Below are 21537 nucleotides of genomic sequence, written 5' to 3' on the forward strand. Positions count from 1 at the left end.
TGCTACGTCCATGGGCCAACACAACCTTTCATTTTTCAAGGACTTGAGCTGCCCCCCTTTCTTCTACATAAACATAAGAGGGCACCCTATGACCCTACACTGCCCAGGGTCATACAATATCATGAACATAAAAAATGAGCAGGAAGGGATAAATACAATTATTAATTTAAAGAAATCAGTGATTCTGTGATACTTTGTTCTCTTTTAGTATCAGGAGGAAAGACGAATCGTCTGCACTTATGATGATTCAATCTTAATGCCGTGATTTGGGGAAATCAATTCCCTAGCCTATAATATAAACAAACGCTGTAAATAGTTGCCATCCAAAAATGGACCAAAGACCAAAGCGTCTGGCTAAACATTAAAAAGTATAAGGTTTAAATAGAACTGGTGATAATCCTCTTGGCCACACAGTGGTGTCAGCGACGTGTGTGACTGCATGATGGTACCCACACGCCTTGGGTGATACTGACTGACTGACATTACGTTTAGGTTTCTAACTCCTTTGTTACTGTTCCTAATGATACTAGTTCATGTTTGTTGTTGATTTTTGTAGAGGCGGTGCTGCCCTCCTCGAGTCCTGATGAGGCCAATTTTGGATAGGCCGAAACGCGTCAACCCAATGTATGCGAGACTGAGGGCTTACAAGTCAATGTATTAAGAAATTAGATATGCACCATATAATACCGTTTGCAATAGACAGGTATTTGGCAGCTGGGTGCAGCTTAGGTCCTCAGCCATTGTGTTTCAGTGGATCACAACTTTATTTTCTTGATAGTGACCACAAGATAAAGAATGAACGAGGGGCACAAACCCTCTTTTGTGTAACCGCCATAACTCAATGAGTTGGTTTTTTGTTAATATTGTTTGTAATGTGGGAAAAAAAAAATGTTTGTCTTGTTTCGTGTTAATATTTATTGAATGTTTATCGAATAACCATTGCTTACCTTTACTAACAAAATGATTTAAATAAATAAGGGAAAGAAATTGTCCCCAGACATCAGGATTCATCACTGATTTCTTTAAATTAATAATTGTATTTAGCCCTTCCTGCAATTTTTTTTTTATGTTCATGATCCCCTTTCTTCTACAGCCAGACCTTTCTTTCTTTAAATTGTATTTCTTCTCCTACAGAGGCAATCCAGCTGCCTTTAGTTTCCCACATCCCTTTAGGTTTCTTTTTCTGCCTCCTGAACACCACCCTTCCAGGGACCAGAAATATTGCTTCCTGCTGTGGATGGCACAGGAGAAGAGAAGATGGAGTTTTACCACCTTGATGCCTGTTGTATTGTATATATAGATGTTATGTAAAAGAGCTTCCTGTGTGGGCAAAGAACCTGGCTGTCTCCTGGCAACTGGAAAAGGGGTTCTAGAATGTGGGGAGAGTGAAGCAGTTGGCGTGGATGACAGCCGGGCCGGGGTCGCTCAGGAATAAACGTATCTACAAAAGTAAAGAAGCTGTGTACCTCGAGTCTTTCCCTTCCAACTTATCATTGGCGACGAGGGGTTTCCTAGAGCCCATGGAGGATTGTCGAGTGCGACCCTAGACCCGGTAGAAGGTGATCAGCGGCGTGGCAGTGAAGTGCCAGTGGCTCGAAGTGGCCGCTCGGGTTTGCCGCTGTGAGGAGGAAAGAAACAGAGCTGAATCCAGTTATCGGCAAGTTTAACAAATTAACTTTGCGTGCACGCGACGCCAGCACACCCTAAAGAAACAAGAGAATAACGAGAGATGCGGCCAGCGCGCGGAGCGACCAATGCGCAGGGTTGCTAGGCAACGCGCGTGCAACCAGCGGTAAGGAGAAATAAAGAAGAAAAAAAAACAGTATTGCTTAGCAACGCAACACGAAGCCGACCAACGCGCAATTAAAGGGAAAGTAGACCATTGTCAAGGACGATTTTAACGTGGAAGGTGCATTTATAAACAGAGACAGAGTACAATGTCAATATTTGAGCCTTAAAAAAAAAGATACTACAAGTGATAGAAAATATTAGTAAACATGGCAACACACTCTATAGCTCCACCACTAGCATTTTTACAGTTTCCAGGTGAGCCCTGCATGGCCTGGGAAGATTGGCAAGACGCTTTCACTACATATTTAGAGGCCATTGGAGGGGAGATGTATGTAGAAAAAAGGAAGCTGGCAATTTTAAAGCATTGTCTGGGGGTGGAAGGAAGGAAAGTTTTGAAAACTTTACCATTACAAGACACACAAGGAGGAGATTCGGATCAAGAAGAATATGTATATGAAAATGCCATGACGGCATTAGAGGAAAACTACGGGAAAAAAATCAACATTGTAGTAGAGCGGCATAGGTTTTTCTCGTGCGCTCAGAAACAAAATGAAACAATAGATCAGTTTGTTAACAGTCTACGGAGGCTAGCTATTTCGTGCAAATTTAAAGATCTGAATGATGAAATCATTCGGGACCAGTTCATTAACAGAATGAAGGATGTCAAAATACAAGAGAAGTTATTGAGTTTAAAGAATCCGACATTGGACAAAATGGTGGAAGTTGCAAGACATATGGAAAGTACATCTCAATACGTCAAGGAACTCAACAACACAAGTGACACTAAAGAGCAAAACACAGTAGGAGAAGAACGGTACTCCAAGAAGGATACAAACAGATTTGAAGATAACTTAGGGAAGAGAAAGGAGTGCTTCAGGTGGTAAACACTTAGCGGAAGCAAAAAATTGTCCAGCTATAAACACTAGGTGTTTTAAGTGCAAGAAAATTGGACATTTTGCAAGGGTGTGCAGAATGGTTAATGAAAATAAGTTCGAGAAGTCAGTAAATGCAGTAAGGAGAAATGAACTAGAGGATAGTAGCGCAAGTGAAGATGAGTTGGAAGTTTTAGCTGTGGAGGAAGGAGCTACAGCAGTGTGCACTCAACTTGGAAGCAAAACTAAGGAATATAACCCGCCTAAGTGTGTTGTTGAAATAAATGGGAAACGGACAAACATGTGGGCAGACTCATGTTCACCATTCACTTTAATTGACGAGCAAGTGTGGAGTGATTTGAAAGACAACAAACTTAAACCCACGGATGTGTCACCGGAAGGGTATGATGGTGGTACAGTGCCAGTATTAAGTTATTTTGATGCAGAGCTAGGGTTTAAAGATAGAAGAACACAAGGAAAAGTATATGTATGCGCCAAGGACGATCATTACTAGGGTGGAAGGAACAACGTGCGTTGAACATAGTGTTGGATCCTAATCATCCCGAACAAGTGTTGTTAACAAAGGAAAGCAGGGAAGGAAAGTGGGTAACTACATTTCCCGAGCTGTTTAAGGAAAAGTTGGGTTGCCTCAAGGGTTTTCAACACCAGATTGTTTTGAAAAAAGACGCTGTGCCAAAGGTACACAAGGCACAGATAGTACCAATAGCACTAAGGGATAAATTAAAAGATGAACTTCACAGGTTGTGTAAGGAAGGTGTAATCGAACCAATAGAAGTGTCTGAATGGCTAAGTCCAATAGTAAAAGCAATGAAACCTGATGCCAGGATCCGCATGTGTGTGGACTTGAGGGACCTGAATGACAATATATTAATAGACCGGTACCCGTTACCAAGAATACATGAAATGTTAGCCAGTGTTCGGGGTGGAAAGTATTTTACGACACTGGATTTATCGAATGCTTACCACCAGGTGTGCTTGTCAGAAAAATCCTGACATTTGACGTCTTTCATTACGTGAGAGGGGGCGTTTCAATTTGTTAGGATGCCATTTGGCTTGGCATCCGCCTCTGCCGTGTTCCAGAGGGTTATGCAGAGAATTTTGAATAATGCAGGTAACACATTAGTGTTCCTGGACGATGTGCTGGTTTGGGGTGAAAGCGAACAGGCACATGATGGGGTACTGGCAATGGTGTTAAAGAAGTTGGAGAAAGCTGGCCTTACCATCAGTAGGAACAAGTGCAGGTTTGGAGTGGAAGAGGTGGAATATTTGTGGCACACACTGAATCAACATGGAGTGAAACCAAAATTGAAATTAATTGATGCCATTGCAAAAGCCCCTGCACCGCAAAACAAAGATCAGCTAAGATCATTCCTAGGCTTGGCTGAATATTACACAAAATTTGTGGATGACTTTGCAGGAAAAGTACATGTGCTAAGGAACTTGATGAAAAAGGGCTGCCATTTTAAATGGTCCAGTGAGTGTCAAGAAGCATTCAAGGTGATTAAAGAAGCTACTGTGAAAGCCATCACATTGAAACCATATGACCCGGATGATGAAACTATAATTGTGGCGGATGGCAGTAATTACGGGTTAGGAGCAGCATTATTGCAAAGGCACGAAGGAAGAGAGAGAATAGTGGCGTTTGCATCACACACGTTGAAGGGAGCAGAACCAACATACTCAACCATTGAAAAAAGAGGCCTTACCATGCTGGTGGAGTGTGCAGCATTTCCGTATATATGTTTGGGGCACGGAATTTGAGCTACGAACAGATCACAAACCATTGATAGACATTTTTACCACCAAGGGGGCTAGTAGAGCTACACCAAGAATTGCAAAGTGGATGTATAGGCTGCAAGAGTACATGTTCAGAATGAAATATGTACAGGGGATAAAAAACATAAATGCAGATTGTATGTCTAGATTACCGGTGGTTGACAATGAGAAATGTGAAGAAGATGAGTGGGTGGTGGCAGACATATCAGAGGCATGGGGTGCCATAAGTCGAGAGGAATGGGAGAATGCTGTATGGGAAGATGTGTTAATGAACAAGATAATGAAGGAGTTACCTTTTGGTAAGAATTTTTTTTTGATGTTGATATGGGTGAATTTAAGCATGTATGGGAGGAATTGTCGGTTATGGATGGTGTGTTGAGAAGGGGGAACAAATTGGTGGTGCCAGAGGGCTTGAAAGAAAGAGAGTTAAGGTTGATGCTTGAAGGGCATGGAGGCATGTCTGCAATTAAAAAGACGGTTTGGGCGGATTTTTGGTGGCTGGGAATGGATAAGCAGGTTGAAAGGTACATAAGAGATTGCATAGCATGTATGTCAAGCGACAAGTCGCATGTGTTGTCAGAAACGACGATTAAATCACAAGAGTTACTGGAAAAGGCATGGCACAGAGTAGCCATAGATATATGTGGTCCGTTTGAGTGTTTGGGGTGTTCAGATAGATATGCTATAGTTATGATGGATTATTATTCGAAATGGCCAGAAGTAGCATTTGTGAGGAAGGCGAAGTCAGGTAATATCATTGTATTTTGCGAGGAAATATTTAGAAGGGAAGGGTGTCCTGGAGAAATTGTTAGTGATAACGGACCACAATTTACTTCGAGCAAATTCATGAGCTTTCTCAAGAAATGGGGAATTAAACATTGTAGGACACCTGTGTATCATCCTAGAGGAAACGGTATGGTTGAACGGTTTAATCAAGTGCTGGGAGAAAACATTCAGTCAGCCCTATATAACAATTTGTCATCGAAGTCTCAAATCAGGGATATGCTGTGGAATTATAGAACTACACCACATAGTGTGACGGGGGAAACTCCATTTGTGTTGCTGGAGGGGAGGGTACCATGCACTATGGCTGTGCCTGCGTGGATGGGTAGAAGTAAAGAAAAGGTGGTTAATTCTGAACAGATCAGGCAAAGGGTGAAGACATACCAGCAGCAATATGAGTCAATACCAAACGATAAAGTTAAGAGAGTGCAGAAGGAATACGAAAAGGGTGTATGGGTGAGAGCGATGGCAGGAAATTTGGCGAGGAAGGGAGAATCTAAGCTATCGGAACCGAGGTGTGTGTTAAAGGTGAAGGGAAACTGCGTAAAGTTAGCGGATGGTAACTGGTGGAATGTGAGGAGGACAGTGAGGTGTTCGGAGATAGAAATAAATGATTGGCTGAAAAGGAACGAAATGAAGAAGAATGATTGGGGGGAAAAGGAGTGAGAGTGTGACAAAAAAGGGTCAGTGCAAGGGTGAAGGAACCATCAAGGTTATTGAGGGACTTTATATGCAATTAATATGTGTGGATGCATTTGTTTTTGTAGGATTGGGGATGTGTTGTATAATATAGATGTTATGTAAAAGAGCTTCCTGTGTGGGGAAGAACCTGGCTGTCTCCTGGCAACTGGAAAAGGGGTTCTAGAATGTGGGGAGAGTGAAGCAGTTGTCGTGGATGACAGCCGGGCCAGGGTCGCTCAGGAATAAACGTATCTACAAAAGTGAAGAAGCTGTGTACCTCGAGTCTTTCCCTTCCGACTTACCAATGCCCTTCTTCTATATCCACTTCCTCCACTTCCATAGGAGTTGTCTTGCTCTCCTTGTCTCTCCTAGGTGCTAAGTACTCCCTTTTTCAGCATTCTTTTAATTATTTAAAAATGTGGATCTTTCCTTGGTAAGGAACTCTACCCTTCCTGCGAAGGTTGTTTGGTAGTTTCTGAACACAAAAAAGTCCCGTGTACACCACTGAAAATATAGAAAAAAGATTACCAAGGGGAGAGAGGGAGAGGTCATAATCTGGCTCTGACTGAATTCTAGAAAACTGTGTTCTATTAGGTGTATTCTATTTGAGTAAAAAATAGCTGACTCACCCTTGGTAGCTGTTTCAAGCAGTTAGGCCTCCCTCGGAGAAATGTGCACGGTACATTTATGATAACTGTACAAAACAATAATACAGTATGATAGGAATATAATTATTAACATGTCAGGGGAAAAAAGTGATCAAGAGTTTTTACGAAAACAACTTTGAATGATTTGTGAACCAAAAGTCTTGACACTCGCAAAATGGTACAATATAACATGGTATAAGTGTTTCCCAAAATGCACCTAATTGAAGGCAGTAGTGACTCATTTATGGTACTGAAATAAAAAAGTGCTCAAATAAATTTATTTCCGACAACCGACTTATAAAAGCAATATCTCTGGGAGTGTGGCAAAGAGGGCAGCCAAGTAGGACGTGACTCAACACCTCGTCCTCCCTGCACCAAAAGAGACAATCCCCACCCTACCGGCCCGGCCCCGCTGCTCACCTGTGATATCCCAGGCCCCAGATGATCGACTGCCGCCTGAGGAGCGACTGAGAACTCACCACAGCCTCGAGAAGACCGCACCGCTTGAGAAGGCAATATCCCCCGGCCACGTGACCAGCAACATGGCAGGTGCTCTGTGCTGAAGGCAGGGGGCGAGGCACTCAACAGTGCTCTGAGCCCACCTCACCTCAGAACTCCTTCCTGGTCCACTTTTGACTGTCACTGCTGCGCACAGGGGACGGTGGGCACATTGGGGACAGAATTGCCACCCCCTGCCTGACACCTCTTCTCCGGAGGCGTCCACGCGTATGCCTCCCTCGGCATTCTTTCTGGGATTGCAGGGAGGAGAGCGCGAAGGTCCTTGCTGTTTGAGAACTCCCAGCTTTGCTCACACCGCACCCACAGGCTGACTCTGGGGCTCGGGCAGCTCTGGAACTGCCCAGGTTCCCCACCTGATGACTACACCAAGGCCCAGCCTCCTCAAAAGCAGCACACATTCCTGCAAAGGCCAGGTAGGGAGCAAAAGATAAGCACATCTGCATGCAAAATCTGCTGCCATCCTGGGGAACCTCCACGAGGCCCGGCCCTTAGTGACCGAATCCAGCATCCAACCTGGATCCCTGCACGTTCCTTAATGCTCAGCTCGCCCCTTCTTGCAATATTGATTTGGGGAAGGGGGCTCATTGTGACACTAACTGGGACATCGAGAAACGCCATATGTTTCCCATGAGGGGGGTGGGGGGTGCAACGCTTTAGCCCACTGGAGCCCCATGGTGTGGCGCCGGCCCCCACCTCCCCATACTGCATCAACCCTCCAGCCCAGCACTTCATGGTGGTTCCCACCCCCCACCGGCCGCTAGTGCCTGAGAACCCCACACACTATACTAGGGGAATGGAGCCCACAGCCGGATACCGGCCCTAGCACCCCTTCTGCTAACAGATGACTGTGGTGACCCCTGCCCCCTCAGGTTTGTCCACCAGGATGCGGGCCAGGTTGGCCTCCCACAGGCCACAGCAACACTAGAGGGGCACAGTCCCTATCATGAACATGATTGTCTACTACAAAGTCACATCCCCGCTTGACTGACTGCCGAACACCTCGGCCCTCCTGCAGCGGTCAAGGCCTGGAGCCAGAATTCACAGCCTGGAGCGTATGCACTGTTTGCGCATCCTATTTCATGCCATTGCGTCCATGGTCCATCCACCGGACCAAGCCTGAAGTTACAAATGCACCTGGGGCAACCTCTTCTCATGGCGGCTACCAGGACCAAAAAGGACAGCACCCTCGAAGACATGCTTACAAAGCCCACTGGACCCTCGTACGAGGGCAAGCCCTTGTCCCGCAGTATAGAATCTCACCTGGCAGAGGAGAAGCAAGAGGCACCGGTGTCCTGGTCATTCACGGAGACCCTCTTCTTCTCTCTTTGCTATGATATCCAAGCGGTGAAGAGGGACCTGTCAGCAGACCTAAAAGACATACAGCGCAACATGGAAGAACTCTTTGACAGTGTATCTGCCATGGAGAGCCACGAAGCCTAACATGAAGAGGTGGTAGAGCGGCTCCACCAGGAGATCTTCTGCTTAAAGGGACAGCACGTTGAGCTTCAGGCCCACGCAGAAGACCTGGAGAACCACTCCAGGTGAAATAACATGAAAATCAAAGGCGCCCCATCACACGCAGAGGGAATGGACCTTAGGGAATATGTGGGAGCCCTGTTTTGCCATGTCTTGGGATCCTCAGATGTTGTAGACATCCAGCTGGACTGTGTACACCATGTGGCCCCCACCGGACCGGATAACCCCCCACCTGCTGACATCCTGACATGTGTATGACTTCCAACTAAAATAAACCATTCTCAGCAAGGCCAAGGAGGCTCACCCACTACAATTTACGGGTCACTCCTCTGTGCTGTACCAAGACTTGGCGGCCATATTCCTTAAAAAAATGGTGGGAGTGCTGCCCGTTCACAGCACATCTCTGGCAGGCGTGGGATCTCGTACGCCTTAGGCCATTCCTTCCGCCTCATCTTTTGGCATAATGGCAAACTACTACAACTTTTCTTGCATCCTCATGGGCATAGCCGATACTTCACCCACTGGCAGACCCGACCAGTCGCCAGCCCAGAAGAAATGTAAACCCATGCGCTGGCGAAAGGTGGAGGGGACCAGAGCCAGCAAAAAGCCAGATTCTGCAAAGATGGCCAGGAAACACCAGTCAGTGCTCCAGACCCTTTCAGTGGACGCTAACTGACAGAGGCCTAACTGGAAGAGGTCTTCCTCTCCTGATCTAGCTATGCCCATGGGCCATGGGGCACAGAACGGACGAAAACAGAGGGTTTCGCACACTGAGAAATTGGGTGTACAATCAACTGCAAAGGAAGATTAATGGCCATGAGAACTGCATCGCAATGAAAGATATATATATATGTATATATATATATATATATATATATATATATATATATATATATATATATATTGTTATGCTTCAACTAGGTGCTTTTTGGTAAATCCAATATTATTACTGTACAATTTGTGATAAAGGACTGAGTACAGTCATTTATAGTCTTAGTTTGGATCATGAGATAATATGTTGTGTACTTACCTTTTTCATTATTTTTAGAATGACAAATGGGGTAACAACATTGAGGGCGACAAAGCGCAACCATAACTGTTCTTGTGCGTCATTCCTTAACAACCTTTAAAACCAGTTTACTCATCTGTATAGCAGATATTCTTGTTTAAAATGTAGCTGATGAAAACTGGGCACTTGTACTTAAGCCACTACAGTGAAATGTCAAATTGCAAATATTTCCTGGGTTCCCTTCAAATAATCTCCACTACAGATACTTCTCCCCTTTTCAGGAAGAAGGGAAAAGTTTCTCATGGGTTAGCTAAAGAAAATGTCCTCTTGCCTGTGGTTATCACCCAGGTATACACAACTTCCTGTCTGCAAGAGGGAAGCTCCAGCAAGCAGGCAGGTTCCCTTGATTAGTACCTGAAAGCCTTTACACCATTGGATTAGCAAGCGTCCACTTTTCTGTAGTCCATGGAGTGACCTTTAAATTCAGAGTTTCAGGGTAACATAAGAGACATTCTCTCCACTGTTCTTCATCAGGCAGATGGGAATTTGTTCAACAAATGGGTAGTAGTCTTCTCTTCGTTTTTCAAAAGGTGACCGTTCAGATTGGCAACATAATAGTCGTGGTCCTTAGTGAACCATGGTATAGGCTGAAATGTCAGAAAGTCATTGTGCTGAAAAACATGGCAGTTTAGGAGATGGCCGCCTCATTCCTGAGCTGATGTTATGTGAATGATAGCAACTATCCCTGAGACACACACGGCTTGTTGGAATCGGTTTCAGCCACTAGCTAAAACTATTGGCAGGTGATATAAAAACTTTACAAGTCATATTAGTAGCATAGACAATATAATCTAAAGTTTTCATTGATAAAGTTACACGTATTTATGCATTTTCTGCAAAAAGTTCATTTGTAGCTATTTGCTAGCAAGATATAGGTTTTAGGCAATAATGTTAACATTCTTATTGTAATTCCTTGCTAACTTTCTAAATGTTAATTTGGTAACATCTTACATTTAACATGTAAGTACTAAGGGCTCTGCATAACTGTTTAGTGCACATTTACCAAAGACTTATAAAAGCGTTAAGTCTGGAATTTCAATTGCAAAGATGGATTTCCTTTTCTTTTCAGACCCTGGCATAAATCCTGTTTATACACGTCTACAAATCCCTATTATATTTACTTCTATATGTAATTGTGTTAAATTACCTCCCACAGACTCCTAGCTAAAATTTGGCTTTTCCACATGTGCACAATTTATAGATTTGTTTTAATTTTCAGGTTACTAAAATGTTTTTGGGAACTGTTTAGCACACTCCAGCTGCCCCGAGGTCAAAGGGAGTTGCTATGATGAATCAAGTGAAATTATGCTTTGATTAGATAAGTTTGACTTGATGAAAAGATTAAATTTGCTACACTTAATCCATAAGAGAATACATTTTGATTTGTTAATGTTTGACAGATCTTAACTAAATGTGAATGCTGCCCTGGCATGCCTCTTTCATCTAAGGTTCATTCATTTAAAATTTGGGCTGCTTGGTCCAGATGGTTAAACGTTATTTGGAGTGGGTGGTTTTAGAGAATCCGTTACTCATTTTAACTCCGAGGAAGATTTACTCTCCGCCAAAGCAAAATCTGCACAGCACACTTACTCCAAATCCAGCAGGTAGTTCAAACGTTACTCAGAACAGATCATGCTTTGATTATCAGCAAACCCAATCTGTAGCGTTTGAGATATTTGAATTACAAAAAGGTGCTGGCTGGACTTCAGTGTGTTAGTGTTTAGTGCATCTGGAGTTTAACGTTCAATGATGGGTGCACAAACTGAAACTTCAAATTAAGAAAACATAGCTCTGGTTGGAAAACACAAAAAATATTTGCTCCGGCTGCCATTAAAAAATGCAATGTTTCATAAACCACAATAGAGGTTCGCACTCCTGTATTTGCGAAAAACATTGCATTGTTCCTATAGGATCATGCAGTGCACATCTCAACCACAGCATGTGTTTCGGGCAGACCCAATATCCTCAGACACCACAGGGGTGAAAATGTCCTTCTTCTTGAGGATAAAATGAATGTTTTTATCCTTGAGTTTCAGTCCCCTTCTCAAGGAAATTTAATTTGATATGGGCAGTGCCAACCCCCTACTGTCATAGCCTGCCACACATTCCAAAAAGCCATGAGCAGTGGTACCTGTGGCTAGGTCCTCACCGTTTTCTCAGGGCTTATGGCCAGTAGACACTGCCCAGAGACAAAGCATTTCTTAGCAAAACTACAGAATTAACTGAAATACTTTGTTACAATAGTTAAGAGTCATTGGTCGCATAATATATGTATGTATGTGTGTTTGGTAGTGAGCTCCTGCTGATGACTCCCTCTCCTTGCCCAGAATTAGCTTGGTAGTGGTTTGGAAGACGAGGGGCACAGCCCTTCAGACCTGCTCTTGCTTTCATCAGTAACCAAAGGCAAGATACTAATGATTACTTGGAGCCAGTGGTGGCTATCCCAGTTGCAGCCCATCAGTTCGGGAGAGCACCAGAAGACGCATGATCCTACAGGAAGGCAGGGGAGATGTGTCTGAGCCCATTTTGAGCCAGCTCAGCAAGTAGTGTATGATGCCTTTTGTGCTCTGGTGATAACTAGTGAGGCACAGAAAGGGTGGAGTCTTTCCCAGCCCCCACAAGGCCTGGAAGACATGCTGGTCGGAGACTTGGCACATGAAGGAGTAGGGTCTTAGCTTCCATAACTGTCCACTAAAGGAGTTATCACGAGTAGAGAGGCTACTTTGGTTTACAGGCTATTTACTGAGTCCCTGGAACCTTCTGGACACTAGAATAGACTGCCCTGATAGATACTCTAATGGGCCTTGGCTGATGAGAAAAAAAAGGAGCAGGGGAGAGTCAACTGTTCGCCGCTTCCTGCAAAGTCAAAAATATGCTTGCTCTGGAGGAGAGGTACAAGATTGACAGTATATGCCTCTCACTAGAAGTAGGAACACCCTGCTGAATTGTACTTTATGGCTCTGGAAAATAAGCAGGGAATAGTCTGATATGTATCAATCAGTATGCAGAAAAGTCTCAGTTGTACCTATGAAGTTTAAAGAGGTGTAACACTGAAGTAGACTTTCCTCCCTGTTAGAACTTGGGTACCAAAGTAAGTATGTAGTAGAAAGAGTGGTAAAAGGGAACAAGAACATGAGAGTGAAAACACTGGATAGCTTTCAGACAGGGGCCCAAATAAAGTTTCTATTCCATTCTATTAGAATAGGTATTACGTATGTAAAATTGTTACTGTTTCAGTTTATTGTACTCTTGTTAGAGTCCGAAGTTTTTCTTGATCTAAGACATAAGTAAAGTCAATCTCAAATTATAGCTCTTTGATGCATCTTTCGATAGCCAGTGCCCTCTTTCTCCAATCATCTTTTGCTAGGACATATAGAGGTTTAAAGCCAAAGGTTCTGCCAAGAGGGCAACAAAAGCCGGGACATTGAGGACTTTATCTGCACCAAGAGCCTTTTGGGCTCAAACAGAATTTGAAACCAGTGGGCTTAGTGAATGTGGTGTTGAGGATATAGGGCATGACAACGAGCCACTTTCTGCAATTATAGCTCATTTGGGAAGGTTGAAGTATATGCTTAGCAAGCAGCATTTTAGAGGAGGGGCAACAAGCTTAGTCAAAGTCTTGGCATAATGTCAGGAACCTGCTACATATAACTGAAAGCCTTTATCAGCAGACTCACAACAGTGTGATGTTCAGTTCAGGGCCTGGTTGGAGGCCACGTCTTACACCTTGTGAATGCGGTGCTCAGACCCGATTGAGCCCACTGCATTCTCGGGTGCAGGAAGATGAGTGGGTTCAGGGATATCTTTGAGAGTGTCAAGGTGATGTCAAATATTATGCACCTGTATTGTCATCAGTGATGTAATTTGTGATATCTTAAATAACATCACATGTAAGGACCTGAGCAGTGTTTTGTGGGAGTTGTGATTGCGTAGGACACCAGGAACACTGAATCTCAGTAACAACTGTGAAAGACAGTAATTCAGAGAAGTGACTTATACTTAGAAGATAGCATAACAAAACCAAAAGAAATCACTATAGAAACATTGCTAAAACAGAACTGTAAATCTCTACCCGGGGTCGGTAGTAATATCTGGTATAACAAAAAGAACAGAAATTCCCTGAAAACGTCAATTTAAAAGATGTGATGGTTCCAATCTAAAACCTCAAATCATTGAAAATGACCAATCATGGTAATCTACGCCACCATAACTCCCCCACCTGCATGCCTTATAACGTCACACATGATGCCACAGTTGACATCATTGATAATGCCAAAGAGAAGAGAAGCTTTTGTGTGTCCAGAGCAGCAACAAATTCCAGTTCAGAATGTTTATTGTAGGTAGGTTTATATAAAGGCATGTTATAATGTCTGAGACATAACATGTAGCAGCACATAGGCGCACTGACGTCGTTTTTTTTTCATCACTTTTTTAGGTGGATCTGAAGTTGTAATCCTACTGCTTTTGGACTTGGCTTAGTTTACTCCAAATTTAAAATGAAAAATATTTACTTCTTCAAACTGTGCCGCAAACACCTATCAGTCATAGCCACACATGTATGTTTTTAGGGTCCAAGAACAATTCCAAATCCTGCAACAAATGCTTTCTGATGCATTCATAAGTCATCAAAATACGTGAGGCCAAACTTTAAGTGGATAAGCACAGGTAACAGGTTCAAACCATTTCCAGGTTGCCAGGTTAGTTGTTATCAAAAGACAAGTTGTTGAAGTGGCAATAAAAGATAAGCAAAGCTCTTCAGATTCCAGCTTCTCCCACAGGAGGTAATGTTCATGGAACCCAACTCTGGCTTTGTCTTCGTTTTCTGAACGATTTCCTAAGTTGAAGCGGATGCACCATAATTTTCCTGGCCCATCATCGCAGTCTTTAAGGAGGCCTTGCTGCACATTTTCTGCCTTGCACTAGCCTTCTCAGGTGTGCTTTCCATGGGACTGTAGGGGCACCCGAAGTTTTACTTCTGCTGGTGCATCCTTCCTGGAGCCTGAGCACCTCAGCATTGAGCCGTGACTCTACTACTGTGCAAAAGGCCTTGCTGGATGTTGCTCTATTTCGACCACCAGTGGCTTTAGTTATACTTGTATCAGCTGTTTTGGTGCTGTTTTCTGTGATGATTTGCTCAGTGTCTCACTACTCTGTCACTAAAGTGATGCTGTGTGTGCTCAACTTCCTCAGCGCAGGTATTTCAAGAGGATGAAATACCTTTTTGGATCCGATTCGGACAGTGTTCAAATGCTTGACCAAATTCAACACGAAGATGAGGAAGTGGTCAACCTGCTCCACCCACATGACCTTTATCCAGATTTACAAATTGCGAGTGGCCTTAACACTTTGTCTGATTCAGCTCTTAGTTCACAGCATGGCCCTCTTACTGTTGAGGGCACTTAATTATCTGTAGTCATAAAGAGAGCCATGGAGGTTTTGGAGCTATCCCTTCTGACTGAAGAGACTAGGGAAAACCTACTTATTGAAATCCTTCAGCCTGTACCTTCCAAGCTTGACTACATTTTGCCTTTCAGTGAGGCATTACTCGTCTATTTAGGCAGCTTGGTTCAAGTCCTTTGTACTTCCATGCTCCCTTGTTGTGGATGGCACTTATGACACGAAGTTCTTGACACAGCACTCCACCCATGAGAGACTTGTGCTGAGAGCCTCCTGTGAGGTAGTCTGTAGACTTTCAGCTCTACTTCTCTGGTAAGGAAGTTGAAAACATTGATGAATGGGTAAGAAAGGCTTCTATCAGGGTGGCGTGGTGTTGTTTAAATGCTTTTTGCTCACTATTACCACACCCACTGGTATATGGCACACAAGGTAAAGCTGGCGTTACTGGAGGACTGCCGCACATCCTTTTCTCAGACAGTCCAATATGGCCAAGACACAGCCAAATAGACTTGCAGGCCTGAACTTCACAGATTTGGTTGCCCGGGCTAGTTCTTGAAACAGCATGTCTGAGAGACTTGTGGTGAAAGCCTACTGAAAAAGTAGTCTGTGCTCTTATCATCTGTATTCCTCTGGGCAGGAAGTTAAAGCTGATTGATGTGAAGGGGAAGAAAGGCCTCTAGCAGCTTGACACTGCATTGTTTGAATGCTTCTTGTCTTTTGGCTCACTATTACTACACCCGTTGGGAGTTGGTGCACAAGGTTTTGTTGGCTTTACTGGAGGACCTCCACACATCTTATGCAGGCAGTTCAAAATGGCCAGGATGCAGCAGGACTCATCTTGCATTCTGTCCTGCATTTCACAGATTTGGTTGTGAGGCAATTGGAACCAGTGTCAACATCTACAGATATGCATGGATGCACTACACTGGATTTTCGGGAGACATCCGGGCATCCTTGATAGACAAATATGCATTGAATAGATTAAAAAATACTGTGGGTTTAGCATCTTAACCATGTCTGTTTTACCAGCATTACCAGACATACAGGGGCTATTCTAGAGGCTTTGCCTTCTTCATCAGCCATTGCAGCTCATCCAAAAGTCCAGGCAAAATATCTGGGCATTCAAGGTAAAGATGGTGCTAAGAGAAGAGGGTATCAGCCACAGCAGCAATGCCTTTTATCTTCAACTGGCAAGTCAACAAAGTTGCAATAGTTTGCTCTTGAGCAAACATGTGTGACCAATGAGGTTGGGTAAGGAGTCTGGTGGGAGGGGGGGTTACAGCTTTGCTTGTGAAATTGGTGTTCGTCATGTCAGATGAATGGGTCCTGCAGAGTGTCCGAGTGAAACACCTCCTATACTTTCTGGGTGTACCTCCACACTTACCCCTAGTTTTCACTCCAGTTTTAGAGGACCATCTCAAATCTTCTCCAGGGCAGTGTCTATTTTGCTCCATAACGGTGTGATAGAGGTAGTGCTGCAGTGGCAGCGGGGACTGGCTTGTTACTTCCTTTACTTCCTGGTCCCCAAGAAGGTCTGAGGGTTGTAGATGTATCCCTGACCTCAGAATTCTGAACTGATCCCTTCAGAAGAAGTTCAGAACTTGCTCAGATCCTGCTTACTTTGGCAAACCAGGGCTGTATAGTGTCACTGTAACTGCAGGATCCATATTTACATGTGACAATCCTACAGTCAGGAGATATCTGTGTTTTATGGTGGCATCCACTCGCTGCCAACCCTGGCTTTTGGTCTTACAGTGGCCCCTTGAGTCTTTACTAAGGTCATGTTGACCCATCTTCGCAGTGACTGGCTGTTAAAGGCAAGCTCACCTCGTCTTTTCTTGAACCACTTTGAGTCTAAGGTTATTGTTTTAGACCTTGGGGAGTCCATCAACAGATCCAAATCTTGTCTCCAACCCTAGTCAGAGGCTATGCTTTATTGGGCACATCTTGGATAGTCCTTTGAAATACTTCCTGCTATCACAGTGGGTCTATGACATTCAGTCTATAATTCTGATGTTTCAAGAGAAAGTTGCTTTGGCAGTTTTTAGATTTATAGGCCTGTCAGCCTTCTGCATACTGCTGATGCCCTACACTAGGTGACATAATGTGGTCCTTCAGTGGAACTAGTGCCTGCAGTGGTATCGGCTTTGGGGGCAATTGTAGGACAAAATCTGCACCTGAAAGGATTCTTCCCATGTCTTGCAGTGGTGAATAACAGACACAAAGCAGACATGTGGCATGCCATTGTGTTTTCCCCTAGAGAGGTCATGTTGAGTGATGCATCGTCCCCCCTACAGGGGGTAGGGTCACCTGGATTACATGGAGATTCTAGGCCTTTGGTCTCTGTTGGAGCAGCAGCAATACAGAACATTTGCCATGCTCTTTGGCTTTCCTTCAGGAGGATCTTCTGTTACAGCAACAAGGCAGGGTGTCCAATCCGAACCTCCATTATCTATGCCTTCTTGCTTGGAGATTGATTGGAACCAGTTGAGAGCCATTGACTTTCCAGTGGAAGTGGTGGATGTTGTTCTGGATGCTTGCTGCTTTTCCCTAGAGTCCATGTATTTAGACTGTAGGACTCCATTTGCTGCCTGGTGTGTATAGAAGCATGTTAATCCCTTGCTTGTGAAACTGTCTGGTGTTCTTTTATTGATGTTGTTTATTAGCCTGACTGGGCTTTGCTGCCATGGGCAGAGTTAAATGTTACTTATCAGCCCCCATCTGCCTTTCTTAATTTGCCTGATCAGCCCTTGTTGTACATATCACCTGTTGCAAGGCATTTCTTAAAAGTGCATTCAAATGTGTTGTCTCTTGCTCCTTTTGTTATACTGCAACGCAACCTCAATCTGGTTTTAATCTTCATGCTTTATACACCTTTTGAGCTGCTCCATAGCTGTACCATGAGGCTTCTTATCTTAAAAACTGTGCTTCTTATTGCTGTCACTTCTGCATATCACATGAGTGAGTTTGAGGCCTAGATGGATCTGTATTCTACCTTCTTTCCAGACAAACTGGTGTCTAGTATTTTTGCATAATCTATTCCCAAAATAGTCACCTTTCCATATGAGTCAATCCATTACGCTTCCCAGATTCTTCTCTCTGCATCCCATGCTCATTTATGGACAAGATGAGGTTTCCACTGCATGCTTCTAAATCAGTGGTACTAAGAAGTATCACCTTGGTTGTCATTTGGTGCGAAAAAGGAAAAGTGCAATCCAGAAGCTAACTTTATCTTGATAGACTGTACTCTGCATCCAATTGTATTATGCATTGGCTAAGATAGAACCCCCTGAGGTCCTTGCAGCTCATTCCACTGGGGCAAATTGTTTGTCACAAACCCTAGTCGTATCCTTCACTGCAGTGGTTCCCAAACTGTGGTCTAGGGATCCCAAGGGGTCCACAAAGCCTCCTCAGGGGGTCCGTGACTGCTTAGAAACATAACTAATATTAACAGATTCATAAAGTTTATATAAATAAAGTGGCTAAATGGACAACAGAAAATTTTAAAACGTACTGTAACTGTCAAGGAATTTGAAACTGGGAGCTAAAAATTAAATTAGTATCATCGATTAATTCCAGGGAGCAGTGCAGGTGTATCAAACAAAATATAGTATGGACGATATGTGTCTTCAATAGAATTTAGAAAAGTTCCAAACTTCATATAAATTTATATTTTTTTATTTTATTTGTTTGCAAATTAAATAAAAAGTGTTTTCATTTGTGTATGTTAGATGAATGCTTGTTTCTGCATTATTTTCTTTATGTATTGTTTTGCGGTTCAAATCATCGACAGTGTTTAGGCGGGGTCCCGGACTTCCAGTAATGACTTAGTGGGTGTCCCTGGATTGCAATTATTATTCAGTGGAGGGGGTTCCTGGGATCCAGTAGTGATAAAGTGGGGGTCCACTGAAGTCAAAAAGGTTGGGAACCACTGCTTAACTGTATTAGAAAATATCTTTAATATTATGGGGGATTTAAGAGAGGTTAAATTAGTAAGTAGTCTTAGTTCCATTAGAGGATATTTACAGTTTGTCACAGTTGCTAAGTAAAGTAGTCTTGACCATGATCAATAAATAATTGAAAATGGGGTAACTTAATATAGCATGGCTTGATAAATTCCAGTTTACTTCCGGTCCTAGAATATTTGTTGCTTGTTGCAGGATTATCATACTAGTCATGGAAGTTTTTTCATACCGTAATGTACAGTAAAATAAGAAATGCAGCATTAAAACTTGTTCACTACAGTATTGGGTGCACCAGGATCCATACGGGACTGTCTTCATAACCCAAAAAACTTAAGGCTGACATCTTGTCTTTATAAATGATTTTGAAAATGTTTGTAAACTGCAGAAACTAAGTTTTTATATTATTATTATTTGCTTGTTGTGAATTATTACTCGGATTGGAATGGCTCTTTAGTTAAACCACACGAACTAACAAGCATTTGCTAAGCAAACCGCCCTCCTCTTTGAAAAAAGAATGTGGACCTTTTGGTATTGCTAGAGCTTTTTTCCTGAATTTGTTTCGCATCAACAAAAGGTAAAAAATGCCACTTTGCTGATGATGGGTGTGAACAATAGTGGAATTTGGTTTGATAAATAAAAATTTAAAACATGGATGAAAGCACATTTTAAGGAAAGGAGCATCCTGACAGCAAATTGCAGCTAGTTTACCTCAGCCAATTATTTGTCATCCAGATTTATCCCTCTGATATGCACTCTTTTGAGGTTTATATGATCCAAAATGTTACAATGCCTCAGATTAGAAAGCTTCTTGGATCTTGTGTTAACGGACATCTTACTCTTTTCTAATTTGCTGCAGTTCCTCTCATTGTTTAATGGCTAGGCATGAATCAGGAAACAAACGAATTCTGTGGCCTATCAGTGATTGAACTTTTTAACTGACATTTGCAAGGGTCACCGTTTCTCTCTTTTGTTGACCCTAAGGTCACCTTTTGCCATGGCTTTGGGTTACACTTTTTCTCCAGAGCCACCAGTGGGGATCCTAATACATTTTAAACCGCATCAGTTTCATGGAGCATTTTCAAATGCATCTGAAGAGAAGAATAGTTTGATTGTGTATCTCAGGTCCTAACGCCTGAGGGGGGAGGGTCGAGGGGATCCCACCCAGATTGCTGAATTTAGATGCTTCTGCAAAGAGGTTCTATCTTTGTCTACACTTGTACTATAACAGCAGTGGTACATTTCGTCAAGGATTTGAGGTAATTCATTTCATTCTTGGGTTCTGGACCATGATCTAAAACCCACTAAATGCCTTTAGTGAGCCTTTGTAGCTTCTCCTCTGGCTTTCCAACTCAGATGTTTGTCTTGTGCCTTCCATCAAGTCTTTTATTATATTCACTAGTAGTTTTATGGAAGTCTTGCAAAATCTTTATGTTCACTGGTACATATTGAAAGAGAGGGTCAAGGGACTAGGGTCTCCCATCTCCATCCCTGTCTCTGGTCTCTCTGATGTGGACTGATCCCTTCTTGTCCCTCTCATTATAAGTTATGGGATATATTTAGCTAATCAAGAAACGTTATGACCTAGCAGGTTGCCACAGTAGTAAATAATAAATGGTTAATCACACAGGTAGAAACCCCCAAAATTAAAATCTTTGAGGCAGATTTACCTGACATGACCGTGGAAAGGTCAAGACATTACAGAGGTCTGCACTTACAGAGGTCTTCTATAAGAGAATTTTTAGATGACCCAGCCTCTAAAAAACAATTTTGAGCAAAGGAAGAGCCATCCAGCCATAAAAAATGTTAAGAACTCCTATGCGAAATGTAAAAGGGAAATTATGGAGGTGGAATAGAAAACCTGAGGTTGTTAAGACAAAGCTGAATAGAATTGAGATAGAGTATTGAAGTGTTTTTGCAGAAGTCTGGAAATGCTTCTACTTGGACAGAAAGGCTGTGGAAGCCAACTGTATGAGAAGTATTCAAGATTCTCAAAGGGAATAGCCAAGGTAGATTTCTAGACAGGGATAATGTTGCCTACTATTATTTAGCCAAATAGCATTCAAGATTATTTTACAAGAAAAGTTGAAAATGATCATAGGCACAAGTAGATGTCAGAAGCCTACTGCTCAGAAGTTAAGAAGTTCTGATCCAACTCCAGTATCAACAAAGGCTACGTAAAACACTTAATTGCAAAAGATAGTTATAAAATTGCACTTACCACAGTATTTCAAAAAGAGAGAGAAGAAATAATAAAGGACAGTAAATCCAAAAGTGATTACTGAGTAACTGACTCATCAACTTGAATCGCATGATTTCTTGGGGATTTGATATGTTGATTCAGTGTCTGGAAAGTGCATAGAGGGGATGAAAAACTTCTCTGAAGTGGTTTCAGTCTTTACTACACTGTGCAGCATCCAAGTTGGCAAAAATGGGGTCACGTTACCACCGATGAGATCGCTGAGTGTAGTACTGGAGGGCTTTTCTTTGTCTTCCACATATCCCATTTGGCACTGCGGTAGAGCAGGAAGATTGCTGAAGAT

The 21537-nt window shown here is 42.9% G+C and overlaps 1 protein-coding gene across 1 annotated transcript in view; it reads left to right on the forward strand.

The window, feature by feature from the left end:
* Positions 1–21537, forward strand: part of COG5 (component of oligomeric golgi complex 5) — a 1306288-nt gene that overhangs the window by 603508 nt on the left and 681243 nt on the right. The window lies entirely within an intron of this gene.

The sequence above is a fragment of the Pleurodeles waltl genome, chromosome 4_1 (assembly GCF_031143425.1).
Source record: "Pleurodeles waltl isolate 20211129_DDA chromosome 4_1, aPleWal1.hap1.20221129, whole genome shotgun sequence".
NCBI lineage: Eukaryota > Metazoa > Chordata > Amphibia > Caudata > Salamandridae > Pleurodeles > Pleurodeles waltl.